Below are 8,076 nucleotides of genomic sequence, written 5' to 3'. Positions count from 1 at the left end.
AGTAGGTGTATAATGCAACCCCATAGGAGTATAATGCGGCACCATAGGGGTATAATGCAGGCCCCATAGTAGTATAATGTACCCCCATAGTAGTATAATGCATAGTAGTATAATCTTTGGTTTGGTATGTTTTATTGTCAGTCCCTAAAGGTGGCATACTTCTATCACAACATTGTTCCCAGCAGCGACCTGGGAGTCAGAGATATGTCCAGCTGTCTTCCCCATGCTGTTCCCAGCTGCCCCCATCCCAAAACATCCTGGGAGGGTCTGCAGGAAAAATGCTTGAGTTTCCAATTGACTTCCATTATGCTCGCTACATGAGTCAAGCACTCAAACATTACGAATAACATTACTGAAAGAGACCGTCCAAGGGGAAACGTAATGGGGAATCTCCACCCGCAGGGCCGCACGCTAGATATGACTGTTCTGGGCGCACAGGACCTGTGATGAGGTCACAGTCATGTGATCAGTCACATGGAGAGGAGGAGCCTGTCTCCATTTTGCTCCATGTGAAAGAAGACCTCTGCGCTGGTGACAGGTAATCTCTTGTATTGACTGCTTTACATAGTTTAGTATAATAATAATAATAATCTTTATTTTTATATAGCGCTAACATATTCCGCAGCGCTTTACAATTTGCACATATTATCATCACTGTCCCCGATGGGGCTCACAATCTAAATAAGTATCATCTGAAAATATCGATATTTTACTGTTAAACCTTCTACCAGATCGTTAATAAATATCTTGAAGAGAAAAGGTCCCAACACCGACCCCTGCGGTACCCCACTGGTCACAGCGACCCAGTTAGAGAATATACCATTTAAAATCACCCTCTGCTTTCTATCACTAAGCCAGTTACTTACCCATTTACACACATTTTCCCCCAGACCCAGCATTCTCATTTTGTGTACCAACCACTTGTGTGGCACGGTATCAAACGCTTTGGAAAAATTAAGATATACCACGTCCAATGACTCACCTTGGTCCAGTCTGTAGCTTACCTCTTCATAAAAACTGTTGGACCGCCCCGACCACAGAGTCACCTTGTCGATGGTGGGACGGCTTTTATGCTATGTTTGATCAAGTACAGTATTACTAAGAACTCTATGATTTAAATGCACTTTTGCTTTTTACTTATTTAATTATAGCAGGGTTTTTTCATTTTTTCTTTTGTAGGTTTTGTCTTCATAAAAACTGATTTAGATTGGTTTGACAGTTATTCTCATTGATATAATCCAGAATAACATCCATCAGAAACCCTTCATATATTTTACCAACAGTAGAGGTTAGACTTACTGGCCTAATTTCCAGGTTCACTTTTAGAGCCTTTTTTGAATATTGGTACCACATTTGGTGTGCGCCAGTCCTGTGGAACAGACCCCGTCTCTATAGTGTGTGTGTGATGGGGGAACAGGAATAAACCCTAATGGGCTGAAGGTCGGGGGCTCTCTGACCCCTAGAATATACAGTGGAGCCTGAGAGGTCGGAAACTCTTTAGAATTTTTCCGTATTTCTGGATTAATTAGATCTAAAACTCCATCAGATTCTCACACAAGTCCTGAATGTATAAATCCTACAGGGAACGAGACAGAAAAGATCGTCGCTTTACAGAACAATAGAAATGTTTATTAATTCACCTGATAAATATAGAAGTCTGTGGAGACATAAAATAAGAGGAATTTCCATGATACAGAGACTGGATATAAAGGTGACGGCCATACACAATATAATATATGTACAATAGATCAGATTCCATGTCAGTGTGATATACAATGAATTGCAATAGTATTCACCCCCAATTGGGATTTTTCAGGTTTTGCTAACAACCTGGAATTTCACTGTTTTTTGAGGGTTTGCATCAGTTCATGTAAAGAGCATGCCTACAACTGTGGACATTTGGTTTTCTTTTTATTGTGAAGCAAACAACAAATTGAGCAAAATAACTGAAAGCTTCATTGTGCATATTCACCCCCCTAACGTCAGTACTTTGTAGAGCCTTTATAGTGGCCATTACAACTGCAAGTGGCTTTGGATAAGTCTCTATGAACTTTCCACACCATGTTACTGGGATTTTTGCCCATTCTTCAAGGCAAAACTGCTGCAGCTCCTTCAAATTAACTTTGTTCCTTTGTTGAATCGCAATCTTCTAATCTGACCACAGATTCTCAATTGGATTAAGGTCTGGATTGTTACCTGGCCGCTCCAAAATATTTACACATTTTCCCTAAACACTCGGGTGTTGCTTTAGTATTATGCTTTGGGTCATTGTTTGTTAGGAGATGAACCTCCATCCCAGTCTCATATCACTGACCGACTGAAGCAGATTTTGCTCAAGAATATCCCTGCGTTTTGCACAATCCATTTTTCCTGTCTCTGCTGATGAAAAACATCCCCACAGCATGATTCTGCCACAACCAAGTTTCACTGTGCGGATGGTGTTCTTGGAGTGATAAGTTGTGTCGGTTTGGCGACAGACATAACGATTACCTTGTGTCATGGTATCTGGAATTTTGGTCTGACAAGCGAAGGGTTAATATCATGGTATCTGGAATTTTGATCTGACAAGTGAAGGGTTAATGGTTGGAGCCTCTCTTTGGTCTCAGGGAGGGTATTTATGGCCGCAGGCGAGCAACCTTCCCTGTCGTTTATACTTCATACTTGAGTGTGTCCAACCCTGCCTTTGCTAAGTGCCTCTCGCCTGTTTCCGTGTTTGTGGTGTGTATGAGCTGGTCTGGATTTTGGTTTTTGTCTCTTGGCTTCCTGATTTGGTACCGTCCTGCTCGACCTGTGTTCTGACCTTTGGCTCCCCTAGACTACTCTCTGACTTTCTTATTTTGTACTGTGCAGCCCGACCCTTGTCTGACCTCCTGCTTCCCTGACCATTCTTGCTCTGCCTGACTCTGTACCGCATTGATTCTCCTGTGTATGACTTCTGGATTGCCTGACTATCACTACTGTATAAACCCCTGGCTCTCTGAGCCCTCTGCCTGTCACTTCAGGGTCCCTGCGATAAGCTCCACCCCCTCTGACGTCACAGGTCACGTGGTGCTAGGTCTTGCAGCCTCTGAGTGCTTCTGCAAGCGCTCTGCCCCCTCCACAGGTCCTGCGACCTCCTAAGCTGGGCTCCTGCACTGGTTCCTCTGACAGCCCCGTGGTCCGAGTTCCTTCCCCAACGCCGGGACCGCTGACCAGTCACGCTACACTCCTGCAGATAAGGGTAAGCGTGATATTATAAACGACCTTATTACTTTTCCTCCCCCCCACTCATCCTTCTGTTACTACCTGTGTGTGAGTGTGTGGTGGGTCTGCTGCAGTCATGGACCCGATGCAGGCATTGTCAGAGCAAGTGAAGCAGCTCTCTCAAATGTTCCAGAAAATGAGTGTTGAACAGCGCAGTATAGCTAATACCCAGCAGCAGCTGGTTAATACTGTGCAAGGGGCTATGTCTTCCGAGAGTAGAGATGTATCCCTTACGTCCCCTGAATCCCCGGTTAAACTGCCTGACTCCTTTTCTGGAGACAAAAAGGAGTTCAGAGCGTTCCAGGAGGGGTGCAAATTATTTTTCTCCCTGAGACCTCGCTCATCCGGGGGAGAATTTCAGAGGGTGGGGGTAGTTATCTCCCTGTTGCGAGGTGCCCCACAAGCCTGGGCATTTTCGCTAGCACCCACCGCACCAGAACGTATGACTGTGGATGCGTTTTTTGAGGCCTTGGGCCGTATCTATGATGAGCCTGATAGAGTACGACTGGTGGGGGACATGGTGATGAGCGCACGTCAGGGTCGGCACTCTGCAGAGTGGTATTGTTCTGAGTTTCGGCGGTGGGCAGCGGAAGTCACCTGGGACGATGCGGCTCTCCGCGGTCTATTCCGTAGGGGCTTAGCAGAACGCCTTCAGGATGCCCTAGCCCTGCATCCGCCTCCTGATACCCTGGAAGATGCCATGACACAGGCAGTTCGGATGGATCAACGGTTAAGGGCCAGAGGGGTGATGCACTCCGAGTCCCCTCTGTTCGCTGGGAGCAAGGAAGTTGGGGCTAGTGCGATACCCATGGAGATTGGTGCCACATCCATCAAAGAGAAAGAGAGGAACCGCCGGCAGGATAAACAGCTGTGCTTTTATTGTGAACAAGCAGGACATTGGAGGAGAGACTGTCCGTCCTGTCCCTCGTCTTCCCAGCCGGCGGGAAACTTCTAGGTCTGGGTAGTGATCGAGGAGGCTGCCCAGACCCGCAGGTACCTTTTTCCTCATGCCCCAAGCTGTTGCTTGATGTTGAACTGCTGGTAGACAAATGTCGTTTTTTTTCCACAGCTTTGGTGGACTGCGGTTCCTCTCTAAACCTGGTCAGTGCCAGCACCGTCTCCAGGGCCAAGATAGGGACAGTCAGGTTAGAGACCCTGTTGAAAATCGTGGCAATTGACTCCTCCCCTCTCACCCGTTCGGGGATTCGTTATGCCACCAATACCTTTGTGTTACAGGTTGGCTCCTCCCATGCGGAGGAGATGAAATGTTTTATTATGGATAATCTACCTGAAGGGTTGGTGTTGGGTATGCCGTGGCTTCAGCGGCACAACCCGGTAATTGACTGGGAGAGGAGGGTAATTGTTAAATGGGGTCTGAAATGTGATGACTGTTCCTATAAAGCTGTGTGTTGTGTTTCCCCTGCAAATCCTGTTTTGGAGTCTTATGTGTGTCTGGAGGGCATTCCGGAGTACCTGAAAGACTTCGAGGACGTGTTCTCTGAAAGCGAGGCCGAGGCATTACCCCCACATAGGCCTTTTGATTGCAACATTGATTTAGTCCCAGGGGCCAAATTACCTAAAGCCCGTCTGTTTAATTTATCTGGGCCTGAACGTTTGGCAATGAAAGCGTATATAAAGGAAAGTCTCCGGAAAGGGCATATTAGACCTTCGGTCTCTCCAGTAGCAGCGGGGTTCTTTTTTGTTAAAAAGAAAGATGGTGGCCTACGTCCCTGCCTCGACTTTCGGGAACTCAATAAAATCACTGTTAAAAATGCATATCCCTTACCGTTGATTCCCGATCTGTGCAATCAGCTCTCGGGAGCAAAATGGTTCTCCAAACTAGACCTTAGGGGGGCTTATAATCTTATTAGGATTAAAGAGGGGGATGAATGGAAAACGGCATTTCTTACTACTGAAGGGATGTTTGAGAATCTTGTGATGCCATTCGGTCTCGCCAACGCACCAGCGGTTTTTCAGAATTTTATTAATGTGATTTTTGCGGACCTGATTGGCCGCTTTATTGTCATTTATTTAGACGATATCTTGGTTTTCTCCACAGACGAGCAGTCTCACCTATCTCATGTTAAGATTGTTCTCCAGAGACTCAGGGAGAACCAATTGTTTGTTAAATTAGAAAAGTGTACCTTTTTTGTGCAGGAGCTAACTTTTCTAGGGCTTATCATTTCTCCACAGGGGTTTCGTATGGATCCCAAGAAGGTGCAGGCCATTGCGGATTGGGTCCAACCCCAGGACCTGAAGGGCCTGCAGCGTTTTCTAGGGTCCGCAAATTATTATCGAAGGTTTATCAAGGGTTTTTCTCAGATAGTGAAACCTCTTACTGATCTTACATGTAAGGGGGCTGATATAAAGAATTGGTCCCTTCCGGCCAAACAAGCTTTTGTGAATCTGAAGAATTGCTTTATGTCCGCGCCAGTTCTGGTGCAGCCTAATCCGTCTCAGCCGTTTGTGGTAGAGGTAGATGCGTCCGAGGTGGGGGTGGGGGCTGTTTTGTCTCAAGGATCGGCTACATTAACTAATCTCAGACCCTGTACTTTTTTTTCCAAGAAGTTCTCTCCGGCAGAGAGAAATTATGATGTGGGGAACAGAGAGCTCTTGGCTATAAAACTAGCGTTTGAAGAATGGAGGCTTTTTTTGGAGGGGGCAGAACATCCAATTACGGTTATCGCTGACCATAAAAATTTGGAGTACATTAACACAGCAAAAAGGTTGACTCCCAGACAGGCTCGGTGGTCACTTTTTTTTTCCCGGTTCCAGTTCTCCATAACTTTCCGGCCTGATTCTAAGAACGTGAAGGCGGACGCATTGTCACAAAGTTTCGAACCTCTTTCTGCCCCGATCCTCCCTCGTCCATTCTTCAACCCGGGGTGGTAATAGCCGAGCTTTCGTCAAAGTTGGAGCTAGAGATTGTGGGGGCTCAATCTTGAGCTCCAAGGGCCAAACCGCCTAATAAATTGTTTGTACCACAGGTCTTACGGTCCAAGCTCTTACGAGAATTTCACGATTCTAAGTTGGGGGCCCACCCAGGTATTGCGGCCACTTATGAAGCAGTAAAGAGAATGTTTTGGTGGCCATCAATGTGTTCAGAAATTAAGGGGTATGTCATGGCCTGTGGGGTGTGCGCCCGTTCTAAGAGCTCTCATTGCCGGCCGGCCGGGGAATTGGTACCACTGCCAATTCCAGAAAGACCATGGACCCATTTGTCCATGGATTTCATTACCAACCTCCCCCCCTCCAAGGGTAATACCATCGTTTGGGTAGTAGTTGATAGGTTTTCAAAGATGGCACATTTCGTACCCATGTCTAAACTACTGTCTGCTGAGGTTCTTTCTAAACACTTCCTTTCCCAAATCATTCGTCTCCATGGGGTACCTATCAATATCGTTTCGGATAGGGGGGCACAATTTATAGCAAAATTTTGGCGAGTGTTCTGTAGGAAGTTGGGGATATCTTTGTCTTTTTCCTCAGCCTATCACCCGGAGAGTAATGGCCAAACGGAGCGCACCAACCAGTCTTTGGAACAAATCCTTCAATGTTTGACCTCAACACTGCAAGACGACTGGTGTGATGCATTATCATTGGCGGAGTTCGCCTTTAATAACCGAATTAACCAGTCCACCGGTAGGTCACCTTTTTTTATTAATCTTGGATTAAATCCTCATTTTGGTGAGTTCTCGCGGTTGGACTCAAATTGTCCAGGGGTAGAGGATTCGGTTAGGCAGATCAGTGGTTTATGGTCAAGGGTTCGCGCAAGTATTGAAAAGGCTCAGGGAAGGTACAAACGTTTTGCTGATAGAAAGAGGGGTCCGGGTCAGGACTTGCATTGTGGGGACAAGGTGTGGCTCTCAACACGGAATATAACGCTAAAATTGCCATCAGCAAAGTTGGGTCCCAAATTTATTGGTCCCTACGTCATAACGGAGGTGATTAACCCGGTAACTTATCGGCTATGTCTCCCATCCTCCCTGAAGGTGCACAATGCTTTTCATAGGTCCTTGCTTAAGCCGGTAGGTTCAGTAAGGGAGGAACATACTCCTCTACCACCGCCTATATCAGTGGACGGCCACATGGAGTTCGAGGTGCAAAAAATTGTGCAATCTCGATGGGTTCGTGGCTCTTTGCAGTACCTCGTCCATTGGAAAGGGTATGGCCCGGAGGATCGTTCCTGGGTACCGGCCAGATCAGTGCACGCAGATCGCCTGGTCAGAGCATATCATGCTCGATACCCAGGAAGACCTGGGGGTCCGGAGGCCCCCTGTTGAGGGAGGGGTACTGTCATGGTATCTGGAATTTTGGTCTGACAAGCGAAGGGTTAATATCATGGTATCTGGAATTTTGGTCTGACAAGTGAAGGGTTAGTGGTTGGAGCCTCTCTTTGGTCTCAGGGAGGGTATTTATGGCCACAGGCGAGCAACCTTCCCTGTCGTTTATACTTCATACTTGAGTGTGTCTGACCCTGCCTTTGCTAAGTGCCTCTCGCCTGTTTCCGTGTTTGTGGTGTGTATGACCTGGTCTGGATTTTGGTTTTTGTCTCTTGGCTTCCTGATTTGGTGCCGTCCTGCTCGACCCGTGTTCTGACCTTTGGCTCCCCTAGACTACTCTCTGACTTTCTTATTTTGTACTGTGCAGCCCGACCCGTGTCTGACCTCCTGCTTCCCTGACCATTCTTGCTCTGCCTGACTCTGTACCGCATTGATTCTCCTGTGTATGACTTCTGGATTGCCTGACTATCACTACTGTATAAACCCCTGGCTCTCTGAGCCCTCTGCCTGTCACTTCAGCGTCCCTGCGATAAGCTCCGCCCCCTCTGACATC

General features: G+C 46.9%; 1 protein-coding gene across 1 annotated transcript in view; it reads left to right on the top strand.

Annotated features, from left to right (window-relative positions):
• Window positions 1–477: 477 nt before the first annotated feature.
• Window positions 478–8,076, top strand: part of LOC141070582 (oocyte zinc finger protein XlCOF29-like) — a gene marked incomplete at its 3' end in the record, with an annotated part of 38,766 nt that continues 31,167 nt past the window's right edge. The window contains exon 1 of the mRNA XM_073559565.1: window positions 478–538. The remainder of the gene's footprint in view (window positions 539–8,076) is intronic.

The sequence above is a fragment of the Dendrobates tinctorius genome, unplaced genomic scaffold (genome assembly GCF_039654945.1).
Source record: "Dendrobates tinctorius isolate UK_male_01 unplaced genomic scaffold, ASM3965494v1 ptg000014l, whole genome shotgun sequence".
Classification (NCBI taxonomy): domain Eukaryota; kingdom Metazoa; phylum Chordata; class Amphibia; order Anura; family Dendrobatidae; genus Dendrobates; species Dendrobates tinctorius.
The sequence above is the reverse complement of the archived record's forward strand: the minus strand, read 5'-3'. Positions and strand labels throughout refer to the sequence as shown.